This window comes from Carassius auratus, chromosome 1 (assembly GCF_003368295.1).
Source record: "Carassius auratus strain Wakin chromosome 1, ASM336829v1, whole genome shotgun sequence".
NCBI classification, from domain to species: Eukaryota; Metazoa; Chordata; class Actinopteri; order Cypriniformes; family Cyprinidae; genus Carassius; species Carassius auratus.
In genome coordinates, this window is record NC_039243.1 from 7,997,964 (window position 1) to 8,024,895 (window position 26,932).

The following is a 26,932-nucleotide window of genomic DNA, read 5'->3' on the forward strand; positions in this document are numbered from 1 at the left end:
CTGTTATAGTTAATTTTTCTGTTTATAAAGATATTTTGCTAAAAATAAAATCCCAAAACTTACTGCCAGTTTCTGAAATGTAAGTTCTTGAAAGAGTGATATAATAGGATGTGAGGCTGGTCCTTCAAGAGTCACTCTCAGTGTATCTGTCCATTAAACCTATACAGGTCTTTATGTATTACACAACACTTCAGCATGTTATTCTAACAAAGTGAGGGTCCAATTTTTTGAATTTCTTCCTCAAGTAAAGTCTCTGAGAACCTGACACACTGACACTTCTGGAAACTCCAGGTCGGTTGTAGTTTTGGAAAATGGTGGCACTGGAGACTTAATGGTTCTTGGTGGTTTCACACATAATTCTTAATTCTTTTGCAGTTAACATGTCCCTTTTTTTCTCCACCTTTTTTTTCTGACCCAACGTGCATGTCGCTGTCAAATGGTCATGTCTTGCAAATTCTAATACTGCATTAGTATTGCATCCTTCTCATGGGCAATTTATTTTTTTATTTTTAACTTTTAGTCTGAGTTAAATCTTGTTTTTGCCTCATTTTATGTGTAAAAGAAAACCTGCCTAATAAATATTCACTTCCAGCATGGGTGTAGGTTTAGGGGGGGACGCTAGGTACTAGTCCCTATCAATATTTTGAGATGACAAATTTGTCCCCACCAATATTTAGCAAGCTCCTTTGAACTGCTATTTGGATCTTTGCAATGCTATTTGGATCGATTCTAACGGCCAGGACGACAACAGTACAGGAAACGCTGTAATTTGATTGGCGGCGGGGTATCTGACAGGCTACACGCGCGGGCCGGGACTACTTTTGTGCTTGCACTAGCAGCGAGCGGGTGGTTTGTGTGCGCGCGCTGTGTGTGTGTATGTGTGCGCGTGCGCATGCTGACGACGCCGGCGGTAAGTTACAAGATGCCACCCAAGAAGAAGAAAGTGGACATAAGAAGCTTTTTCATAACGCAGAGTCAGAGTGTAAGTAGGCAAAATAACTAGCTAGCCACAAAAATAAACTAGCAGTAGTGACTGACCAGGCTTTCAAATGCAGATTCTGTGGAAAATAGTATTAACTGGTGATAGTATTACCCAGGATGATAGAATGCTACGTTAGCAAGTAACTGAATGTCAATTAGCCTGTAAGTTACCTTAACTTAGAATCTTGCAGTCAACATAAACGTGAGTGTACTGGAGGGTAAATAGTGTTTATAATAGAAAAAGGTTATTATATTTATTTATTTAGATTTGTTTCCTTGTGGCAGAGTTTCCTTTTTTTGTTAGTGTAAATACTAATGTACATAATAATTTATCTTAATAAAACGTTTGGTTGTTCAGCATTACACAGTCTCAGATTTTTATTTTTTGAAAGTACATTTTTGAGATTATGCAGTTATACAAAATCACCATTAAATCACTGGTATCTTACAACAAAATAATTCCGGGGGGGGGGGGGGTGTCCCCACCAAAGCTGAGACCAAACCTACGCCCATGACTTCCAGTCTTCAAGTAAAATTATACTGTATATCACTTATGAGTGATCAAATACAACATTCAGGATGGCATCCACAGGTGACCGTCCAGAGTTAAGTCATGTGCCCACTGACCAGGTACCCGTGGCCCTCCAGAGTTGAGTCAGGTCCCTGTGGTTCCTCCAGAGTCAGGTCAAGTCAGTTAGACCTCATGAGTCAAGTCACTAATGATCTTCAGGGGCAAGGTCAAGTAACCAGTGTTCTTCATGGGCAAGGTCAAATCACCAGTGTTCTTCTTGGGCAAGATCAAGTCAGCAATAATGCTCATGAGTCAAGCCCAACCACAGTTAGACCTCATGAGTCAAGTCAAGTCACCAGTGTTCTTCATGAGCAAAGGCAAGTCACCAATGATCTTCATGAGCAAAGGCAAGTCACCGTTGATCTTGCCATCGTTCCCACTGTGGTGGTCTTCTGTTCTGCCATGGTGGGCTTCTGTCTCGACCGCACGGCTATGGTGGTCTTCTGCGCCACCCTGGTGGGCTTCTGTCTCGACCACACGGAGGTGGTGGTACTCTGCGCCGCCCTGGTGGGCATCTGTCTTGTCTGCTCGGCTGTCGTGGCCCTCTGCACCACCCTGGTGGGCCTCTGTCTCGACTGCTCAGCTGTGGTGGGTTCCAGTTCCATCTGTGCCATCCCGGTGGGTTCCAGTTCCACCTGCTCAACCCTGGATTACTGCCCTGTCAGCTCTGCCCTAGGCCCCTGAACTTTGCGTTCCCTCCTGGCCTCTTTGTTTTGTTGCTGTTGTTGTTGTTTCACTTCCGGTCTCTGTTTCCCTCTATGGACCTGGCCCTCCATCCCTCCCCCTTATTCTCCACCAGTCCTCCTCCCTCCTGGTCTCTGTGTTCCTTGGTTGTGTTCGGTGGAGCATCTGGTAGCTGGTCCTTGGGGCAAGCGTGTAAGTCTGCAGACTGCAAGACGGGGGCGTAACTTGAAGTGGGCTTAACTTGAAGTAGGAGGCGTAACTTGAAGTTGTCCAAATCACACAGAACCATGCGAGACCTCAAAACGATAAGTTATTGGCAATATGGCGGCACAGAGTAGAATATTGATTAAGTTTTAAGGGAGGCAGGGGTTTTAGGCAGGATTTGATGCATGTTGTGTGTGTAGATATTAATGTTAGGGGACAATGTGAGAGTGTACGTTTTAGTAGGAAAACATATTATCTGACCCACACTCCGGAACAGAAGAGGGCGGTAATGCACCAATAAGCTGGATGCCAACCGCCGTTAAACTGGAAAGAAGACAAATATGACAGCTTGCTGTGAGAGACAACGGTGAGAATCTTATTTTTTTTTCCGAAATAATTATTTAAATTGAAGTGTATAAGTCATTTTCATACAGTGGTATTGTTTTTGGAGTTAATAATTTATTAAAACTAAGGCGTAAAGTAAGCAACATATAAGCAAAAGGTAAAAAGACGCTTTCCCCAGGTATCACAGGCTCAGTCTGTCTGTGACCTACATAATATAGCATATTTGTGATTTAGCTGTAAACATGTTTTATAATGCATAACTAACAGGGGAGCTCCATTAAGTACATGACTCAATAGTAGATTTACATAAACTATATATACTTGAAGACTAGTACTAAAATGTCTATTTATCATCTGACTGGATAATGTTTGAAAAGTATTGTAGATGAGCACATCTAACAGACATGAAACAGGTGTCTGGGTGTCAGGTGTCACAGGTGATATGTGTGTGTAATATTGTGTAGAATTCACTTTTGTCAACACTGCTATAGATGAAGTGACTCATGTAAACAAACAAATCTACATAAAGTAACTAAACATAAGTTATCTATTTTATTTGTCCATTTGCAATATTGATAATTTAAGGAACATTTGTGTTGGATAAAAAGTGAGTTACATCAGTTATTAGTTCAACATGTAAATGCAGTATATCACAGATATATGACAGAGGAGACTGACTCTTGTCTGGATGTTACAGGGACAGATGAGACACACGTGTGTTTATCTGCTGTAGAGTAACTGATGAAGGAATGCTACCATCAAAGGATTTGTGTAAGTACACTACAAAAATAAATGAAACATTTTAAATCTTAAGTTGTATTTTATTTTAATTAATGTAATTTTAAACAACTATTACACCTCCTTTCTTATTCTTGATTTCTGTGCATTTGCTGCAGATCTTTTGTGGTGGAGCAGGACCTGCAAGGAAAGGTGAAAAAGAGGGAAAACCTGAAACAAAAGAATAATGTAATGACTTTTTGTATTGTGTATGTGTATTTTTGTAGGACATGAACATGTCTGTAGACTGGTGTGTGCACTGAGGATGGAGAAGACCACAGCATCATCCTGGAAATGATCGAGAGTCACAGATGAGACGCTCCATCACTCCAGCTCTTACTGTCTCATCAGGACCAGATGCTGCTGTGGTGTCTTCATCCTCAGTGACCTCAGAGCCAGCGAGAGCATCTAGAGAAAGACCACAAGACACTGAGGATGTGATTTTGGTAATGTTTGTTCAGCTGGTTAATGTTTAAACAATGAAGGCTGACTTTCAGAAGCTTCAAAAGCATCATCAAAAAATGTGATGGAGCTTTTATCTGAAGTGATTGACAGTGCTCTTATTACAGGGGCCTACAATCCCCTGATCAACCTGGAGAAGAGAGCCTTGCTCAAGGACACACTGGTGTTCCTGTGGCTCAAGTGGTAGAGTATTGTGTTAGCAGTGCAAGGTTGTGTGTTCGAATACCAGGGATCACATGTTTTAAATTAAAAACTGTTAGTCTGAATGCACTGTAAGTCACTTTGGATAAATGTATAATTTATTTATATATTTGAAACACTTCAGTGGTTTTGCCCACTACAAAAGTAATAAATCATGTACTTGTAAACTCTGTGTAATGTTTTTCATGGGGTGCAGGCACACGAAAGTTTGGAGCAGACACAGCAGTCAGATTGTCCTGCACGTGTTCCCCTGCTCTAGCTTCAAGGTTGTGTGGTTCAGAGAGCCGTCATCAAGGTCTTCTTCATCCTGTTGCTCAACGACATCCCCATTGAGAAGAGTGAGATTGTGAAGTGCAGTGGCAGAACTGTATCAGGTTTTTTCAGATGGCAGGAGGATGTTGCACAGCAAATAATAACACTCTGAGAGTGGAGTCTGTGGACTCATATAAACTCTGAAGCAGTGTTAAAAGTAAAACACTGAAGCAGAGTTGAAGTTAATGAGATAATTACAAAATTAATTGAGTTATGATTGACCATTATTGAAGACACCTGATGTTAACAAGCAGAATCACCAAACGAGAAAATCACAATTTGTGTGTCACCATTATAGTGGTCAGTGTTTGCTTTAGTTGGGATCTTGGCTTGTGGCTTGTAGCTTTTTACTTAAAAAATTAGTTTTGGAAGTCAAGAGCAAAAGTCATCGAGTGGTGATGATTATGTTTTAATGTAATTGTTGTTAGACCTGAGTTACTGAACTAATTTATAGTGTTTTCTCTAAATAAAACTTCCATTATTGATTGTAAAAGCTTTGATTCCACAATGAAAGCGTCTGCATTTTCTATTCATTTCTCTTGCAAGTGTTTTTTTTTTTTTTTTTTAAGTAAAGAGTTTTTATTTTAGGCAGACACAGATAATAAGAATCAGCGTATGAATCTCAACAACGGTGACAAACAGCATATTCAGATAAACAGATCTACTCTGAACATCACAAAACTAGATACTAAAAATTAACATAAAAACAGCAAAATAAAATATAGTTAGAATAAAAAGTTAAAAAGACAGTTCAGCTCATAATTTATTCATGCCGCAATGCATGATGGGAGCCATGGATGAGTTTTTGTTGGCTACAACATGCTTTTTTGATGGTCACCGTTGTTGTGATGCTCACGCTGATTCTTGATGTCTGTGTTTCTAAACTAAAGATTTTTTTCTTTATGTAGAACTAACTTTTAAAAACATGTCATATTGTGCCAAAAATGATGGATTGCCATCTTTGTTTTTCCCACTTAATTTATGTATACATTAAGGAAACCTGAACTCACACATTCAGATCACTACATGACAATTAGTTCAAACCACAATCAATAGCACACATGATTGCCTTTGGTCTGGTCTGTATGTTATAATTGTGCTACCACAGCAACACAAAGTCTAAAGTAAACATTTGAAGGTTCAAGATCCCAACTAAAGCCAACACTCACCACTATAATGGTGACACACAAATTGTGATTTTCTCGTTTGGTGAGTCTGCTTGTTAATATCAGGTGTCTTCAATAATGCTCAATCATGACCCAATTAATTTCGTAATTATCTCATTAACTTCAACTCTGCTTCAGTGTTTTACTTTTAACACTGCTTCAGAGTTTATATGAGTCCACAGACTCTACACTCAGAGTGTTAAATTAACACTGGAGATTTTGCTGTGTGGGTTCACCATCTGTAAATACTTGATTGTTAGAACAATAAGTTTGAATGAAGCTTTGTATCATGTGTTGTTGACTTGTGCATGTATGCATTTATTGTGATGCTAACTTTTATACATTATTTTAATCATTTAGACATATTTTTGGTTCTCAGTAAATAAAATATAAATATTTTATCCATTCATGTATTAATTGCTTGACTGAAAATGGATGTATTCACATCGACTGCATTTATTTAACTAGTATATATTCATGTATAGCTGTGTCACAAAAGAAAATACATTTGGCTTATTTTACTAAAATGTAATTTTAAGAAAAAAAAAAATATATAATTATTGGTTGGCATTTATCGTTATTATTGCATGGTAAGTGTTGGGGTGGGCAAAAGATGCAGTTCATTATGGGGTAATGTTAATTTTCGAGTAGTAATACTTACATTTTTAGAGTCTTCTCCAAAGATGAGATCTTCAAGCAGCTGATCGAAGTCGCTGTTAGGTGTTTGTGCACCTGACCCACTTTTTTATTATTATTGCCAAATTATTACATAAAAGATCATGGTAAGAGGTTGTATCTGACAATAAACAATCATAATGCCAAAAAACTTTATTCACGTAAAATTATTTAAAAAATATTCAAGAGATAACGATTTTGGGTTTTCTAATAAAAAACAAATGCTTTAAGGATAACACTTGATCACATTAGTGGAGTTAAAAAAATATATTAGGTGTTTCCCTGGGTGTCCACTACTGGTCTCACTTCCCCATAGTCACTCTGATGCAGGCACTACATTTCCCACAAGCCTTTGTCCCATTCATCACTGTTAATTGCACACCTGTTAATTGCACTCTGCTGTCTCTACTTTAATCGTTTTCACCTGTCCATAAAAACCATTTAAAAAAATCTGTTTCATGGAGTCCATCTTTTCTGTCACCCGGCTTTCTCGTGGTCCCTTGTGTTTTTTCATGTTTCTTGTTTTTGGACTGATTTTGTTGTTATGACCTCTTGCCTGTTTTTGGATGTGATTTTTGGATTTCCCATTAAATACTGCGATTGGATCTCTCGTTTCCTGTGTGCATTTGTAACAAACAGCCCATAATGAAATAGGTTAAATGTACAAAAAAATAAATAAATACTGAAACTACTTTTTATTTATTTTTATAGAATATTGTGAGGAGTATGTTTACAATGTTTATTATTAAAGCCTTGGCTGTGATAATATTATCATCACCATGTGTGTTTAATAAGAAGGTTTTGATTAAAATCCACACTGTAAAACCCGACAACTAAATTAACTCAAATCATTTGAGTAAACAGATATCCTTAAAAACCTTACAAATTAGGATTACTCAAACCATTTGAGGAAACAGATTGCCTTAAACCAGGGATCCTCAAATCTGGACCTCAAGATCCACTTTCCTGCAGAGTTTAGCTCTAACCCTAATCAAACACACTTGAGCATGCTTATCAATGCCAATTAATCTCTTTGGGATCATTAGAGAATCCCAGACAGGTGACTTTGATCAGGGTTGGAGCTAAACACTGCAGTGCATTGGACCTCCAGGGCAAGATTTGAGGAAGGGGGCCTTAAACCATTTAAGTTTTAAAACCAATAGTTGTGAGTACTCTGAACTTAATTCAGTTGAGTTCACTGAAAGAAAATATACATTGCAATTAAATAATTAAGTGATTAATTGAGTGATAATTGAGCTTTAGTGATGAACAGCTGCTGTTAACAAACAGAATCACTGAATAAAAGAGAAACACAAGAACTACTACAACTGACTTCAGACACAGCCTTAGATGAAATCAACTGAAATAAAATACATGAAATCTCTCAAGATCTGATTAAACAACCCCACAAACAGCATCAGCAGCTCCACTTATTAATAACCAGACTGATTTTATTTCTGTCAGACGTCTAAAGAAGATCTTATTGAGAATGAACTAAGGTTTAGATGTTGATTTATTGTTTCATTTGAAGTAACCATGTTAGAGATCAATGTTTGTATTAGTTGGGCTCTTGACCCTTGACTTTTGCCTTAATTTATTTTTTCTCTGGTTGTTGTAACCATGTGTTTATGAAACATGTTTGTTGTAACTCAAAAGCCCAGGTCAGGTGTTACAAACACACACAAAAGCTGCTTTTCTCCAAAGAAAATTCCAGTGCCATCAGGATAACATATTATACCTAACCTGTACCTAGGTGTTGATTGTTTTACTGTATATTGGTGGTGTTAATCATCCATTAATTATGAAACTGTTCAAAGTTTAAACTCTGATAAAATATGGGTTGTGTAATTATTCAACGTGTTTCAAAAACACATGGTTATAACACCCAAAGAAAAAATGAACCAAAACAAAAGTCAAGGGTCAAGAGCCCAACTAAAGCAAACACTGATCTGTAACATGGTTACTTCAAATGAAACAATAAATCAACATCTAAACCTTAGTTCATTCTCAATAAGATCTTCTGTAGACGTCTGACAGAAATAAAGTCAGTCTGGTTATTAATAAGTGGAGCTGGTGATGCTGTTTGTGGGGTTGTTTAATCAGATCTTGAGAGATTTCATGTATTTTATTTCAGTTGATTTCATCTTAGGCTGTGTCTGAAGTCAGTTGTAGTAGTTCTTGTGTTTCTCTTTTCTTCAGTGATTCTGTTTGTTAGCAGCAGCTGTTCATCACTAATTCTCAATCAGCACTTAGTTAATCAATTAATTACTTAATTGCAATGTTTTAAAACTTGTATGGTTTAAATCAAGGCAATCTATTTACTCAAACGGTTTGAGTTAAGTTTACTTGCCGGGTTTTACAGTTTGTGTGTGTGTGTGTAAATTAATATAACAAACAGACCCACAAGTGTGAGTTAAATATTTTGACAAATTTTATGATGTTTGCAACTGTCAATAACAGTGTCAACATTTTACCATGTTTAAATCCTTTATGCAGAAATCCACAGATCTAGAATTCTTGAATCAGGTGCTCACATGCATCAGAAATGCATTAATTTATTTTGATAAAAGAGCATCCCTCTGGTGACTCCTGCTATTACTAAAATGTGATTGATTATAATAGGAGAGAAACAAGTCAAAATGAATCCCTCTTAATATGTGCCTCTGCTCGTTATTATTTTCAGGACCAAAGAATCAATATGTATGACAAATAAGTAAAGATGTGACACGAATGTAGTAAACACCAAAGTGTTGCAGCATTCTAGTACATATGAAATGTATATTACATTTGAAATCTTAGGGCCCTATTTTAACAATCTAAACGCAAAGTGTAAAGCACACGGCGCAGGTGGACTCAGGGCGTGTCCAAATCCACTTTTGCTATTTTTCATTATATTCGTGCTATTTTAGTTATATTCATGCCATGATGGATTTGCTATTTACACGGCGGAATTTGGGAAGCGTGAAGACAGAAAGCGTCTCCGATTAAATGGAGCTGCTTGTGTGCGAGCAAATAGACTGCCTAATTCTGATACATGCGGTGATTATCCATTATGACATGTAGGCATTTATATATATGATCTGATATATATATATATATATATATATATATATATATATATATGCATTGCAATTGTTGCCCCCCTGGCCTGGTGAGTGTCAGGGGGGATGATTGTGATTTTAAATCCTGTATATAGAAACAATGAGACGAAAACTTTAGCTTCTGTTCAGCTCAACTGCAGTATTTATTCTGCTTCCACAAAGGAAAAAATTATAATATTTGACTCCTTGAGATAATAAACAAAATGCTTGTTGTAGCATCAGGTATTTCACAATACTTTCAAGTATGTAAGATATCACAATATCTTCAGAAAATACCAAAATATACAATAGAATAATAATAACGGAAGCACAGTAAAATAAAACACCTTAATGTCCATACTTTTCATTGTGCTTCATTTAACATGAATTGTATATTGACCAGTTCAACAACAACATTTTTTCTTATTCTCATTTGGTTCTTGTAATAAACATTAGTTCCGTCAATTTACCAACACAAATTACAACATTTGCATCACTCTTAAAATCAACTACTCTGTTTAAACACAGGAAAACATTTAACATGATGTGTTATACACACATTAGCACTAAATGCATTTTCAGATCAGTTAACAACACTAAACGAGACCATTCGCGTTTCTATTGTTTACTTGGTTACTCATAACAACGGGTCCGCTAGCTTAGTATGGCAGTGTATAGCTGAACATCATGATTTTACACATTATGGCAAAACTACTCAACTCTAAACATTGCACGTACTCACTTACCGATTCACAACACTCTTATCTCTTATACTGAGATACATGCATACCATTTTGAGGAACATTAACCCACCTGTATATAGAAACAATGAGACGAAAACTTTAGCTTCTGTTCAGCTCAACTGCAGTATTTATTCTGCAGCATTTGTCTCATAATGGTTTTAAGTTCCTCCCGGTGCTCAGCGCCATCTAGTGACCTCTATAAGTATCAACCCACCATAGTAACAAGTACAATACAATGAAATTGGCCTCTTCATACCTATTTAGTAAACATTATCACAAAAAATATATTTATATATATGGGTGTCTACTTTTCCCAGATTGTTCACCTCTTCGACAAATGGCTGTACAACAAAATGTACTAACTCAATTACCTTTATTTATTATTTTTTTTTATCTCTTATGCCTAACTTTGAACACCCCTTTTAACCCTTTACACTCTCCCCTGTTTTTTAATGTCTCCTGACATTTGACTGTATGTCTTAAGATGTACGTGAGTCTGTGATATGTCAGTATGCATGGGTGAAGCAGTTGTAATAGTAAGGGTGTAGATATGTGAAGTACGGAAGAGGGACAGTATTGAGATTACTTTGGGGAGGGTAGTTTGGCAGTAATGAGTTTATCCCTGCATTCTGCTGCTGATAAGATGGCTGTCCCAGTGTACCATAGGTGAACAGTTTCTTTGGCTTGGCTGTCCTTTGGGATCTTCTGACTACCTCCACCTCCAATTGGTGTTCATCCTCCCCCACTTGCATCCTGTCATGTTGCTCTTCCTCCACTTGATGTTCATCCTCCACTCTGAAGTCCTCAAGACCTCTGTCCTGTGTGTGTGATGTGTTCTGAACATGCTCCTGGGTGTCTATGCCTTCTCTGACAGAAGAGTGAAACTCAGGAGCTTCAGTCCTTAGCCTCTGATCAGTCTGAGGGTGATGCACTGCTTGATAATGCTCTGCCTGTTGGGATCTCACCAACCTGTAGCATGGAATCTGCTGGTAAGTGTATTCCTCATCAGAGCTGTCTGTGTTTTCTTCATGAGTATCTGCAATGGTTTGTTTCAGTTTTTTTAACTTTGTTTTTCCTTTTGAACATGGTGCAGGAAGTGTTTCCTCTAGTGGCAGTTCGTTCACTGGCAAAAGTAAGTTCCTGTGTAACACACGGAGGGTTTTGGGTCCCTTCTCAGGTTGCACCTTATAAACTGGTCCATTATCAACTCTCTCCACAACACGGTGTACTGTCTGCTCCCAGTAAGCGCGCAACTTCCCAGGCCCCCCTCTCTCTGACAGGTTTTTTACCAGCACTCGGTCGCCTGGCTGAAGAACAACACCCCTGACTGCTCTGTCATACTGACTCTTTCCTTTGGCTGACGATTTTTCACTGTTGTTTGCAGCAATTTCATATGCGGAACGCATCCTCTTTGCCCACTTCTGTGCATATGTCTGTCGATTAGATGACTCAGACTCTGTCTTTGGTGGGAACAGTAAGTCAACAGGTAAGCGTGGAGGTCGACCAAATAAGAGGAAGAATGGGGAAAAGCCGGTGGCCTCATGCCTTGTGCAGTTGTAGGCGTGCACGACATGGGGCAGGTGATCTTTCCACTGACTCTTTTTTTCCTCTTCCAGGGTACGCATCATCTGCAGAAGTGTGCGGTTCAGTCTCTCCACAGGATTACCTTGTGGGTGGTACGGTGTGGTTCTTGAATGACCAATACCAGCCAGCTGCTGTAACCTGTTGAACAAACTGTTCTCAAACTCCTTGCCCTGATCGTGGTGGAGCTTCTCCGGATAACCATAGCGAGGGATGAAGTCTTTAAATATCTTATCGGCTGCTGTTTTTCCCGATTTGTTCCTTGATGGGTATGCTTGAGCAAAGCGCGTGAAGTGGTCAACGAGGACCAGGATGTATTCATAGCCTTGGCTTTGCTCCAGGTGGAGATAGTCAATGCACACTAACTCAAATGGACTGCTTGTGGATATGTGTTCCATTGGCGCTCTCTGTGGAAGATTTGGGCGTTTCTGTTTAATGCAGCTGCATCTTTTGTTTACATAGTCCTCTATTTCCTGCTGCATATTTGGCCAATAAAACCTCTCGCGGGCGAGATGAGATACTTTCTCTGCACCAACATGGCCCATGTCGTTGTGGAGGGTCTTAAGCACCAGAGGTTTCCACTTCTCAGGGAGGACAAGCTGCCTGTGTTGTTCAGTCCGCCTATAGAGAATCCCGTCATCCACTTCTAACTTATTCCATTCATACAGCAGTCTCCTTGTCTCTTTCCTCATGTTTCTTTTGTCCCTTTTGTTGGGAATCCAGTTTTGAAGTTTTAGGGAAATAACTTCTGAGATAGCAGATTCCTCTTGCTGTGCTGCCTGGATGTCTTCTGATGGAACACTGGAAATACTCGCAGATGGCACAACCTCTGCACTTCCACCTTCCAGCTGCAAAGCTGCAACCCAAGGTACGTCACCTTCTTGAAGGGCTTTGCTGCCTTGCCATACCGCAGACACAATCTCAGGTGACATGGTCTCCGTGTGGTATTTCATGCCATCCTGAAGTTTCACAGGATACCTTGACAGTGTATCTGCATCAGTGTTGATCTTCCCTGGCCTGTACTTAATATCGAAGTGAAAGTCGGCCAGTTCACCAACCCATCGGTGTCCAACGGCATTTAGTCTGGCAGTGCTAAGGACATATGTCAAAGGGTTATTATCCGTGAAAACTGTGAATGTTGGAGCATAATACAAGTAATCACGAAACTTGTCACAAATGGCCCACTTGAGAGCCAAGAACTCAAGTTTTCCGGAGTGGAGGTGGTAATTTCTCTCGGCAGGTGTAAGAGTTCTGGAACCATACCCAATGACCCGCAACTTGTTGTCCTGCCGCTGATATAGCACTGCTCCTAATCCTTCGTTGGACGCATCGGTGTGCAGTATGAATGGAAGGTTAAAGTTTGGATAAGCTAAGATGGGTGGATTCGTCAACATGTCAACTAGCTTGGCTACTACATCCCTGTGCTGTGCTCTCCATGTGATCGGGGTTCTGGATGGGAGTTGTCCTTTATCTACTTTCTGAGCTCCAACTTTACTTTTGTTTATCTGATTTTTGGAGTGACTTCCGTCTGTTTCCGTGGGTTTCTGTAATAGTTCAAACAGTGGCTTAGCAAGTCGAGAGAAGTCTTGGATAAAGGAGCGGTAGTACCCCAGAAACCCCAGCAGGGACTTGACATCTCCAACTGTGCGAGGCTCTTTTTCTTTGAGTGCCATCACTGCTGCCAAATCCTGTGGATCAATCTTGACTCCTTCCCCAGACACCAGTCGGCCGAGGTAACGAACCTCTCTTTTAAACAACTCACACTTGGTTGATCTAAGTTTGATGCCGTGTTCTCTCATGCGACTGAGAACTTGTCTGAGGTGATGTATGTGATCCTCAAAAGACGTTGAGTAACACAGCACATCGTCTAGGTATGGAGCACAGCATTCATCTCGAATACCTTCCAACACACCCTCAATACACCTCTGGAAAGCTGCAGGTGCGTTCGTCAAGCCAAATGGTATCCGTATCCATTCATACAACCCCCAGGGTGTACTGAAGGCTGTAAGGTGTCTGGATTCCTCGCTCACAAATCCTTGGTGGTACGCGCTGCCTTGATCCAGGATGGAGAACCATGTGTTGCCCCCCAAACTGTCAAGAAGGTCTTGGATTCGGGGCAACGGATGACGATCTGGAATGGTCTTCTGGTTCAGGCCTCTGAAGTCTACACACAGCCGCAGACTCTGGTCCTTTTTCCGCACACAAACAACCGGAGACGAATATGAAGACACAGATTTGCGGATCCAACCTCTGTCTAGGAGATTCTGCACATACTCTTTCACCTCCTTATATAGGGGTTTAGGTATGGAGTTATAGCATCTTTGAACTGGGTTGTTGTCTACCACATTAATTTTCAGCTGTAAGTCAGGTATACAACCGATGCCTCCTTCTTCTTTTACAAACACATCAGACTCCTCGAAAAGCATCTGGCGCACCATCTCCTGCTGCTGCTGATCAAGATGTTCTAATTTGACCGGGGGGTGCCACTTTTCTTGTGTGTGAGACTCTACTGAGCTGTTCGTTCTGCTGCTGGCACCGCTGCTTGGGCTAACCTGTACGACACATGTGTAAGTATCACTTTTCGACTTTGCTGGTTGCTTAGCCGGGGAACAAAGATTGACTGGTTTGCTGTCAACCATTTCTTCTATACAGCCTAAGACTGTCCTTGGTGGCAGAAAAATGTCATGCTTGGTGGAGTTGCAGATGGAGATTTTCACCGCTTTGGAGGCACCACCGGGCACATCAACTAATGCAGGAAATAGTTGTAATCCCTCCGGTAAGACACTTTCTAAGTTGGGTTCAAAAAGCATTGTTCCTCCCTGTGGCCATGATCTGACACGACACTTCAGTTCACATATTTGGCTACTTGGAACTGTAAGACCTTTCTTCCCCACTCTGATGATGTCATTTGCCGGCTTTGTTTTGGCTGGAGTATCACTAATTACGGACACAATAGTTTCAGCTGTATCTCGATGGAGCTTTAATGCCTCTGCTAGCAAATCACTAAGACTGACACTTTCTGGCTCTTCCCGACTCTCTAAAATAATTTCCTCTATCACATTGAACCCTAGCAACAGGCCACTAACACAGCTCTGACTCACTAGCATGGGTACATTAATGGCTACCTGACCATGTTTTACACTTTTGATTTCCACCAATATTTCAGCCCACCCTTCAAAAGGTACATCTGTTCCATTAGCAGCTGTGATTCTGAGTGTATTATCTGGTAGTAGGTCTGTGAGTGGCTGGATTTTAATGTCAGGTAAATGTTCCTTAAGCCAAGACTTTTCCAGTATCGTAACCTGAGCTCCACTATCTAGTAGTGCATCAATCTGCACACCGTTGAGAGTACAGTTTAGCAAGCACTTTCTGCCTATCAGTTTTGCTAAATGGTTTCCTTTTCTTACTCTGTGCTTCGATAGTGATGGACAATGAGTGGGAGTTATGAAGTCATGGCTGGTTACGGAAGCAGGGGACTCTGGCTCTTGTTTGGTCACTGGTGGTCCCTCCCCAGTGACCCCATCACATTTCCCGCTGGCTTATGTTTTGACAGGCAGCCCACAGCTCTGTGCCCTTCCTGGCCACACCTGAAACAGTGGTTGCAGTTTGCAGTCCCTTGAGCTAAACATGACTTGCATTTTCCCCTTGGGACAGACTTGGGTGGTTGCACGGTACTTAACGGATGGGCCTGTGACGGCACTGGAGTACTGGCTGTAGGGGTGAGAGCCTTCTCTATAGTTTTTGCTAAGGCAGAGACATGTGCTGTCAGTTCGTGTATAGCTGTGCGGTTAGCCTGGACTTCGGCTTGCGTTTGAAGAACGCTGGCTTGAACTTCAGCTGGAGGCTGGACTGCGTGTTGTCTCTCCCGTTGTTGTGTGGTATTGACTGTGACTGTTTTGGTTTTGTGTGTCTGACCTAGGCGTGCCTGTCTCTCAACCTCTTCACTAACTGACTTTGTCATTATCTCTAAGATGAAATCATCAGTTATACTTGTATTGGTAAGGAGGGGTTTAAGGTCTCGCCTTACATGTGCATATTTCTCACTTATCCCCTGATACAGCGAGTGAAGAAATACCCCATGGACAAGTTTGTCGTCATATTGAAACTCTGAGCTACCTTGCTGAGAAGCAAACAATATTCTCTGTTTAAGCCCCATTAACCGGTACATGAACTGTTGTGGGCTTTCTCTGTCCTGTTGTTTGGTATTGCTAAGCTCCTGAAATAGCTCTGCACTACTCTTGTCTCGTAAGTGTGCTCTGAGGAAACGTTTAAGCTCAGCTACAGTTAACCCAACTTTGGTCGTCAGCATGTCTTTGAAAGTACCAGGCTTAATTATCTTTAGAACAGTACGAATTACTTCTGCCTCAGAGAAATTCTCAGATATCCCTTCATCAATCTGCCTACACAGTGAGCTATAGCTAACATCAGAATCTGAGTCAGAAATCTGGCCACTGTATATCTTGAATTCTCTTCGAGGCAGTAAAGCAGCAACATCTGTCAGCTTTATCACATCAGTTACCTGGCTGGCTACAACTGATAATTTGTCTGCCTTAACATTCACAACTGAAGGTGCCACTAATGATTCAGTCTCTGCCAGTAACTCACGTTGCTCTTCTGCAGCCGCTGGAGGTTGTTGCAGTTCAGTGATGAGATCGTTGAAGACTAGCAGGCGGGTCATGCCTTGGTCCTCTTGACTTGCCAACTCGTTACCTTTTAAAAAGTCCACGATGAAGTCATAGAGTTCCACCTCCGTTGCATCATCCCCTGGTAGATCTTCCCCCGCCTCATCCTTGATTGAGGCTGCCAGCTTGTGGAGTACATCTGTCTTGGCGGAGCTGATCAGCTGATGAAGCTGCCTCTGGATTCCCCTACGCAGTTCTTGTAGCGCAGACATCTCTTCCCCTCAGGAATCGCTGGTGTAGCACGTTGGTCCAGGAACTTGATGTCAGGTTCATTTATTGGTGATTAGCTGCCATCAGGACAAGGCGCTAATCCCGGACGAGCCCCCAAAATTGTTGCCCCCCTGGCCTGGTGAGTGTCAGGGGGGATGATTGTGATTTTAAATCCTGTATATAGAAACAATGAGACGAAAACTTTAGCTTCTGTTCAGCTCAACTGCAGTATTTATTCTGCTTCCACAAAGGAAAAAATTATAATATTTGACTCCTTGAGATAATAAACAAAATGCTTGTTGTAGCATCAGGTATTTCACAATACTTTCAAGTATGTAAGATATCACAATATCTTCAGAAAATACCAAAATATACAATAGAATAATAATAACGGAAGCACAGTAAAATAAAACACCTTAATGTCCATACTTTTCATTGTGCTTCATTTAACATGAATTGTATATTGACCAGTTCAACAACAACATTTTTTCTTATTCTCATTTGGTTCTTGTAATAAACATTAGTTCCGTCAATTTACCAACACAAATTACAACATTTGCATCACTCTTAAAATCAACTACTCTGTTTAAACACAGGAAAACATTTAACATGATGTGTTATACACACATTAGCACTAAATGCATTTTCAGATCAGTTAACAACACTAAACGAGACCATTCGCGTTTCTATTGTTTACTTGGTTACTCATAACAACGGGTCCGCTAGCTTAGTATGGCAGTGTATAGCTGAACATCATGATTTTACACATTATGGCAAAACTACTCAACTCTAAACATTGCACGTACTCACTTACCGATTCACAACACTCTTATCTCTTATACTGAGATACATGCATACCATTTTGAGGAACATTAACCCACCTGTATATAGAAACATTGAGACGAAAACTTTAGCTTCTGTTCAGCTCAACTGCAGTATTTATTCTGCAGCATTTGTCTCATAATGGTTTTAAGTTCCTCCCGGTGCTCAGCGCCATCTAGTGACCTCTATAAGTATCAACCCACCATAGTAACAAGTACAATACAATGAAATTGGCCTCTTCATACCTATTTAGTAAACATTATCACAAAAAATATATCTATATATATGGGTGTCTACTTTTCCCAGATTGTTCACCTCTTCGACAAATGGCTGTACAACAAAATGTACTAACTCAATTACCTTTATTTATTATTTTTTTTTTATCTCTTATGCCTAACTTTGAACACCCCTTTTAACCCTTTACACAATCCTTTAATTTTGTGTCCCTGTGTTTAATATGCAGCGTGTACGTGCGTTGCAGACCCGCCAATACAAACATGCTCTTTAAATAATAAGGAAAAAACATTGTGCCAGGCTTTAGACCAGGTTTGAGTTGGTCTATGGCACAGTCTATTTTCAGCTCCTTAAAGGGATAGTTCACCCAAAAATGAAAATTATGTCATTAATAACTCACCCTCATGTCGTTCCAAACCAGTAACCTGGCTGTGGGCGGGGCTGTGATGCTCTATGCTGGTCTAAAAAAGAGGTGTGTTCAGGCACATTGCTTGCGCATTGATATTTTAAAGGGTCAGTTCACCCAATTTGAAAAATTGTCATTAATATCTTACCCTCATGTCGTTCCAAACCAGTAAGACCTCCATTTATCTTTGGAACACAGTTTAAGATATTTTAGATTTAGTCTGAGAGCTCTTAGTCCCTACATTGAAGCTCTGTGTACAGTATACTGTCCATCGATCAGATCGAGGCGGGGCTGCACCTGGGGTGGGGTTTCACATGCAGCCCCGCCCCACACCTACTCTGATTGGTTCAATCGTCTTTCAAAGACATACATGGAAGGAAATGTGTGCGTAGTTGGTGTAGGACGGAGAATGCTGTTTAAAAAGCTAAAAACTCTGTACAGTTTTACAAAGCCTTAACTATAATGCAGTTTTTTATTGTTAACTTGACTCACTATGTCTGATTTATTGAATCAAGAGATGTTAGCTGCTGCAAGTTTACTCTTCTTGACCAGATTAATTCACAAATGAATAATTGGGACATTCTAAAAGCACGCTTAACGTGAAAGTACATGGCTTTATGTATTAAAACAGTGTTTTAAAAAGACCAAACTCAGTAAACAAATTATTAATGAAGTATTCTATTCATAGACAAGCAGATATGAGCACAGAATACGAACACAAAGCATTTAATTTCCACCCATAACCTGCTTGTCTGTAAAAAAAAAATGTGTTTACTGAGTTTGGTCTTTTGGAAGGAAAATGCTTAACACGTAATTAAACACATTGCAATCTTAGTCTGGACTCATCTGCCTGTCAGTGAATAGAACGCTTTATTATTAATTTATTTACTGAGTTTGGCCTTTTAAAAACACTGTTTTAATGCATTAAGCCACATTAAACGTAGAATGTCCCAAATCATTCCAGCTGATTGAAAAGAATCGGCTCAGTGGTCACAAAATACCAATTTAATATAAATAGATGATACTTTATAAAGTGTATCTCAATATTTGACAGTGGCTGTGAGACTGCACTAAAATAAGAGCACAATTATCATGAAATTGTGTTCATTACTATAGCAATGGTTTACAGGTATGTCCTTTCAGAATCATCACTGACCGATAGAAATAAAAGTTTATCGATTTCTTCACTTTCAAACGAGGAGCAGCATATTTTCCTGAAATAAAGGGGAGAAAAGGTCTATGTTTTGCAATGTAGTAAAGAAAATTAAAAGTTTCATAAAAATTTATTTGGCAGACACATTAGAATATTGCAGTGTCATTTATCAACTGCATGACGTATAATTATATGTAACAATAATTGTCTTATGCTACATAATTTAAAACAGTAATGATACACCCCTTTCATTCAAATTTCATAATCAGATTTTCTAAAATTATTTAATCGATAATTCATTCTTCTATCTGAAGACCTGGGGTGTGTTTCCCAAAAGCATATGCTAACCTGTTAGCAACTTAGTTGGTTGGCAATGGGAAATTGTATTGCAACCAACAAAGTTGCTTAGTTAGCAACTGTGTTTTTGGGAAATGCACCCCTGATCGTCTTTAATATATTCATATGTTAGCCTAAAGATCAGCTTAATTTAACAAAACAATAATTTCAGGGACATGGCGAGTTACAGGCTAATGTTTTTTTTTTCTTCTTTTGTGCATTATGAAGGCTTTATAAAACTGTACAGCATTCTCCATCCTACACCAACTACGCACACATTTCCTATCATGTATGTCTATAAAAAGACGATTGAACCAATCAGAGTAGGTGTGGGGGAACCAAACCCCAGGTGCAGCCCCGCCTCGATCTGCAGGCTGCAGCCGGTGCTTCTCATGCAAGTAGGTATCGCTGCCATATTTTGAAATTTTTACAGTTGAGGGCTATACAGTCTGTCTGAGAAAGAAAAACGGACAATTACAGTACTCTAGCCACACGAAGTGGGTCTCTTCTCTGAATTTCTTCTCACTGACAATGTCCCCAAAAAGTCATATGAAGGTCAATTTAAGAGGTAACACTTTACAACAAGGTGTCATTGGTAAACACTAGTTATTAATTAACATGAACTAACAATGAACAATACATGTGTTACAGTATCTATTGATCTTTGATCATGTTAATGAAAAAGATTACAAATATGATAATTTTTTTTCCAATGCATGCAACCATCAATGGCATTACTTACATTAATAAAGTCTTTCTGCTCTATTTTAAGACATCTTTAATGGTTCATTTAAGGCAAAATAAGACTTTGAAAAACCAGCATTCGAATACTATATCATAAAACATGTCATAAATGTTTGAAATCGCACACATTTGCAATGACACTCTCTATGATTATGACCAAAGCATTCTTACAGTTAAAAGCAATTTAAACGCAATTTTTTAAGAAAACAAAAGTAATATCTCATATCCAACATACCTTACGAACATCCGGAAGTAAATGAACCTGGATATGCACATTAATGGTAGTCAGTATGGCGCACAATCGTATTTACAGTAAATATATATACAGTACAGACCAAAAGTTTGGACACACCTTCTCATTCAAAGAGTTTTCTTTATTTTCATGACTATGAAAATTGTAGATTCACACTGAAGGCATCAAAACTATGAATTAACACATGTGGAATTATATGTGGAATTATATACATAACAAAAAAGTGTGAAGCTGAAAATATGTCATATTGTAGGTTCTTCAAAGTAGCCAGCTTTAGCTTTGATTACTGCTTTGCACACTCTTGGCATTCTCTTGATGAGCTTCAAGAGGTAGTCACCTGAAATGGTCTTCAACAGTCTTGAAGGAGTTCCCCGAGAGATGCTTAGCACTTGTTGGCCCTTTTGCCTTCTGTCTGCGGTCCAGCTCACCCCTAAACCATCTGGATTGGGTTCAGGTCCGGTGACTGTGGAGGCCAGGTCATCTGGAGCAGCACCCCATCACTCTCCTTCTTGCTCAAATAGCCCTTGATGCCTTCAGTGTAACTCTACAATTTTCATAGTCATGAAAATAAAGAAAACTCTTTGAATGAGAAGGTGTGTCCTAACTTTTGGTCAGTACTGTACGTTACTGTGCATGCGCGGTAAACACATATGTCACGTAGCCTACATATGTGACGTAACCACGCTACAGTCAACTTAAGTAAGTAACTTATATACTCTTTGAGTCTCCAGCGAGGAGTACTTGTTGGAACTTGTTATGAGTTTTGTCCTGTGCTGGTACCCAGCATGCATTGCATCATGGACCTTTTGATTGTCACCATTTTTGAGATTCATATGCTGATTGTGCATGTCTCTCTCTGAGTGTTACTGACGCTAAAGGTCAAAATATTTAAAACCCAAGCAGTAGTGGTGGGCGATCGTATAGATTGATCCACCCACCTCTACCAAACTGTTCTTATATCCATTCATTCTGGTTATCACATAACTGTACAATCTTATAAAATTAAATTTAGTCATAATTCCACACCAAATTATTCCAGCCACAGTTTAAATCAGTATAGTACATCATGGCTGACAGAAACAGCCATCATCACTTCATTATCATAATTATATAAAGTATGTATATGAATGTATGAATACAAAATAATAAAATATAGAATTTCAAATGCTGAAATACAAGATCAAAATGTAATGCTGCTGTGACTGCATTTTATCTACACAAGCATCTTGTTGATAAGCGGTGTGCTGTTACATTTCAAAGCAGTCAGATGTTTTTTTATGAACAGACCATTAAAAGCTAGAGAGCATGCTATTTCAGAGACATTAGGGTGCACGCCAGTAAGAAACCACATAGCAATCAAACAATAATGACAGTTTTATTTAAACTTCTTAATGAATTCCTCTTTTGTTGTCTACTGCACAGACTTAGCTAGTGAATTTTTTTATCTGCTTAAAGGAGTCAGAGGTGCAAGATCGATGCCAGAAGGGATAACTATATTTTGCAAACACTGTAAATCAGGCATTTAACTTATCAGTGATTTGATTATTCAGGCTGCCATCTAAAAGCATACTACTGAATTACAACATATTTTTTTGTTTCACTTTTTACATGTTTTCAATACAGATTCTTATTCTGCTGACCCCTGTTACAACTACACTGTGCTGGACGACCCATGGAGAGCTAATGGTATACAATATTATTCCTCCTACTGTGACGCCTCAGTCACCTGGAGCGGCTGGTATCGACTCTTCATTAACGGTGTGAGCGCTCACATCCCAGACACCTGTGTTGCTCAGTATAGCTGTGGTACTTATATCCCACTGTGGATTCGTGGTGGACACCCAACAGTTGAGGATGGAGTCGTCAATCGAGATGTCTGTGGTCACTGGGACAATTACTGCTGTTATTACGGGTCTTACCCCATTAAAGTCAAAGCCTGTCCAGGAAATGATTACGTCTATGAGCTGGTTAGCCCAACTAGATGTAATTCAGCGTACTGTGCAGGTGATTATATTTCCATGAGCTCTTCCTACATGTTCGTGATATTTGTGTCACTGTTTAATCACTATTCATCTAAACTTTCAGATGTTAGCATCATTAACACCAGCTCTACAGCCGTCACAGCAGTGACCGTCTCCACTGGTAATGTAACACACTGTGTCTCTATTGACTTACTTTCTGATCTGTAACAGTTCAGAAGCAGTTTATGCCGATATCAGGAACAGACATATGTTCACCTGATTATATTACCCCAAAAAAGGCTGAATGAGCTTCAGATGCATTACGTCATTAAGTGACGAAGACAGTGTTGTTTTTCTCAAGTATTAATACTTTTACTTTGATACATTCATACATAAATGAGGACCCTCTTGTTATTTGCGACTGCAGACTGCAAAAATACCATGAAATGTACAGTAAATTAGAATGTCAAGGAAAAGTTAATTTCAGTAATTCAATTTAAAATTTGAAGCTCGTGTATTAAATAAATTCAATGCACACAGACTGAAGTAGTCAAACTTTTTGGTTCTTTTAATTGTGATGATTTGGCTCACATTTAACAAAAACCCACCAATTCACTCTCTCAACAAATTAGAATATGATTATATGCCAATAAAAACACAAAACACCTGCAAAGGTTTCCTGAGCCTGTTCGTACAGTGCTGTATTCAAGCATGTTAACAGAAAATTGAGTGGAACAAAAAAGTGTGGAAGAAAAACATGAGAGAACTGCAGAGGATTGTCAAACAAAATCGATTCAAGAATCTGAAGGAATTTGCTGAACCATTTGCTGTACTGTGCCTGCTGGGGAGTTTCACAATTTGAGTTGAATTACTGAAATAAATAAATTAAACAATAAAAAATAAATAAAACTTTTCCTCAACATTCTAATTTGAGATGCACCTGTATGCTTTTTAATCACTAATCATCCAAACTTTAAGCAGTTAGCAGCATTAACACAGCAGTGACCATCTGAACTGTGTTTCCTAAAGACCATGTGATGAAGTCAAGTTGTGAAAGTTAAATAAATTAGATATTAAAGGAATAATTCATCCAAAATAAAATTTTGACTTATTTTAATTTAACTTATTTTCTTTTTATGTTGGTATTGAATACACACACACACACACACAAATTATGTTCTTACGACAAAAAAAAAAAAAAAAAAAAAAAAAAAAACACATTATGGTACAATAATTACACATAATATTTTTGAGTGGTTTTTAAGGATTGCTTTTTTTTTTGTAATGTTTTCTGCCTATATAAATCATGCAAATTATCCTAAATTATATAATCTATGACTAAATTAATTTAATATTATTATTTCTCATTTATTTTATTTAAATTTGCGCATTTATTTTAAATTGATTATCAAAGGTATGTGATTTTGAGCAAGGTCTGTTTGTATTTGACTTTTATCACCTTATTTTTTTTTTATGAAAATTTAAATAAAAAAAGTGCACAAGAGCAGCAGGACTCTCACAGACTGTGATAAATAAAGACAACACAGAGAAAAGAAAGTCTGAAATGCAAGATAATGCAAAGAAAATAAGTCTGAATTCCGACATAAACCTACAGCCACAAGGAAAAAAGTTAAGTTGTGAAATGTTAAAACAAATGGGCAAGATATAAACTCAAAATCGTAAGAATTCAAATCAAAATTGAGATGAAAAGTCGCCACAACTCTTCTATATTTTACTCAGTGGCAGAAACTGAGTTATCACTTGTAAGCTGCAGAGGTGGAGAGTCCAGGGGTCAGAAAGTAAAAGTCCTGCCATATTTTTGTTCCACCCATGAACCCAGCAGCTGATTTCACCAGAGGAGGAAACAAGTCATTCCTTTCAAGTCACAAACAAGTCTTGAGTCAAATCCCAAGTCCTCAAAGAGTTAAAGTCAATGAGATAATTAAGTGACTAATTAAATGATAATTCTGCATTAGAGATGAACACCTGCTGTTAACAATCAACATCACTGAAGAAAAGAGAAACACAAGAACTACAATTGACTTTAAGCACAGCCTTGGATGAAATCAACTGGAAGAAAAAAAAAAAAAAAAAAAAAAAAAACTTTGTCACCATAATCGTGGTGAATCCACCATCATGGAGATCAGTGTTTGCTTTAGTTGGGCTCTTGACCCTTTTAATAATTCAAAGTAATTTGCTTTTAAACACTTGCTGTTGTGTTACGTAGTAAACATTAACACATTGCTGAATTAAAAGCTTGAAGTAGAAAATTTAATTGCCCTTTTTTTATCTAAAACATTTTAATTAACTTCATGAAGGTGTCTCTCTTTGGTTTGTTAAATTATGTTCAGCAATTACTGAACTACAAAAAAGTCCTATTAAACAAATATTATTGTAATGCTTAAATATTGGGGGAAAAAATTGTACAGGCTCGGGATTTTAGACATGAGCACTTATCATATGATCCTCAACAGTGGTTACAATAATTATTCATGCTACAGTGCATAATCAGAGTTTTTACTATGGTGTTACCCAGCATGCACTTCAACTTGAAGTGTTTTGTTGATTGTCACCATTGTTGAGATTCATATGCTGGGTCATGATGTCTGTGCGTCTTATTAGGAAAAGATTTATATTTATTACATACATTAGGAAATGTATTCATTATAGTAGAGTTGTGACGTTTGCGAACGAACCGATTCTTTTGAACGGCTCATAAACATGAACGATGGGAGCCGAGTCACGACTGGAGAGGAGCCGTTCTTTCTAGCGTTCTTTTTTCCTATGCGTGTTCATACAAATGAGCTCCGCCAGGAGACAGAACAGTTATAGGGGGAGGGGCGCACCCAGCGCAGGCCAACCCTTTATAGCGTGATGATATTAGTTATTAGTTGTGCATGCATTTACATTGCATTTTGTGTTCATTTAAAACTATTTTAAAATCATTAAAAATGTTCTTTTGTGATACTGTACTTGTATAGAAATGTTTCACTAAAAGCTGTTTTCCACAGACATTCATTGCAGCCCACTTTGTTATTGTTCATTGACTTTAAGGGGCTGATGTCCTATTTGCAAAGTTTACAGTAGTAATAGTATGTAGTATGTAGACATTTCCATTTTATTTATTCTAATTTTATCTACTTAAAAAAAAAAATAGTTTTCTATCAAAATGTTCTTGTGTGATAACAATGTTCTTGTGTGGAAGTGTTTGTAGTAAAAGCTGTTTTGCACAGAAATTCATTGCAGCCGGCTTTGTTTTTTATGTTTATTTGTGAGTAGGTATTGTATGAATAACATAAGTCAACGTAGTTTTACACACACACACACACACACACACACACACACACACACACACACACACACACACACACACACACACACTTTGTACTAAAGGTAAATCAAAATAATGATGTCACTGTCTAAGCAGAGGGATTTGTGCAACCCTATGGAATATAGTCGACACATGAGAAATGAGGTAATAATCAATATTTCAGAATAATTCAAACTCAGATATTGGTGTGTGATATCTGAGCTTTAATTATTTGACTACAAATCTCACCTCATAATACCTACCAGTGATTATTTCCAGGATAAACTGAGATGCTTCTTAAAACTGACTAAATATTTAAAAAGAGCCAAAAGAGCCATTCTTTTGAACGGCTCTTTGAAAGGAACGGATCGCGAAGATCCGGATCCCCTCAAAGAGCCATAAATCCCATCACTACATTATAGTGATTAAACCAACGGTTCCACAAGGTAGGTTATTTAAAAACTGAACATTTGTTAATAATAAATACAAAAAATTGTTTTGGAAATAAACAGGCTGATGCCTAATAATTACTTCATCATGTAAAAGGAGCTAGTAACGGTTTTCTGCAAAGCACAGATCGCACTGTTTTATAACAGCACATGTACTTTTACAGAGAAATAACTAACATAAGAAACCAAAGGTCAAGAGCCCAACTGAAGCAAACACTGATCTCAATGATGGTGGCATAATTTTAACCAATAAAACATCAGCATCTGATCCTCTGTAACGCACAATAACAGCAGGTGTTCATCACCAATGCACAATCATAATTTAATTAGTCTCTTAATTATCTTATTGACTTTAACTCTTTGAGGACTTGGGATTTGAGTTGAGACTAGTTTGTGACTTGGAAGGAATGACTTGTTTCCTCCTCTGGTGAAATCAGCTGCTGAGTTCATGGGTGGAGCAAAAATGTGGCAGGACTTTTACTTTCTGACCCCTGGACTCTGGTAAGCTGAGTGTACTCACAAAATTCTATATATAATATATTATTATATAATATTATATTGGTACTAGTACACTCACAGAAATATTTCAC

The 26,932-nt window shown here is 38.5% G+C and overlaps 1 protein-coding gene and 1 long non-coding RNA gene across 2 annotated transcripts in view; one reads left to right on the top strand and one right to left on the bottom strand.

The window, feature by feature from the left end:
• The window catches only part of LOC113049479 (uncharacterized threonine-rich GPI-anchored glycoprotein PJ4664.02-like), a 212,785-nt gene that overhangs the window by 92,204 nt on the left and 93,649 nt on the right, over positions 1–26,932 (bottom strand). The gene's annotated exons all lie outside the window — the stretch shown is intronic.
• On the top strand, positions 2,447–4,259 carry LOC113053435 (uncharacterized). Its single transcript, XR_003277225.1, has 3 exons — positions 2,447–2,807; positions 3,483–3,556; positions 3,682–4,259. It is a non-coding gene; the product is annotated as an uncharacterized LOC113053435 (long non-coding RNA).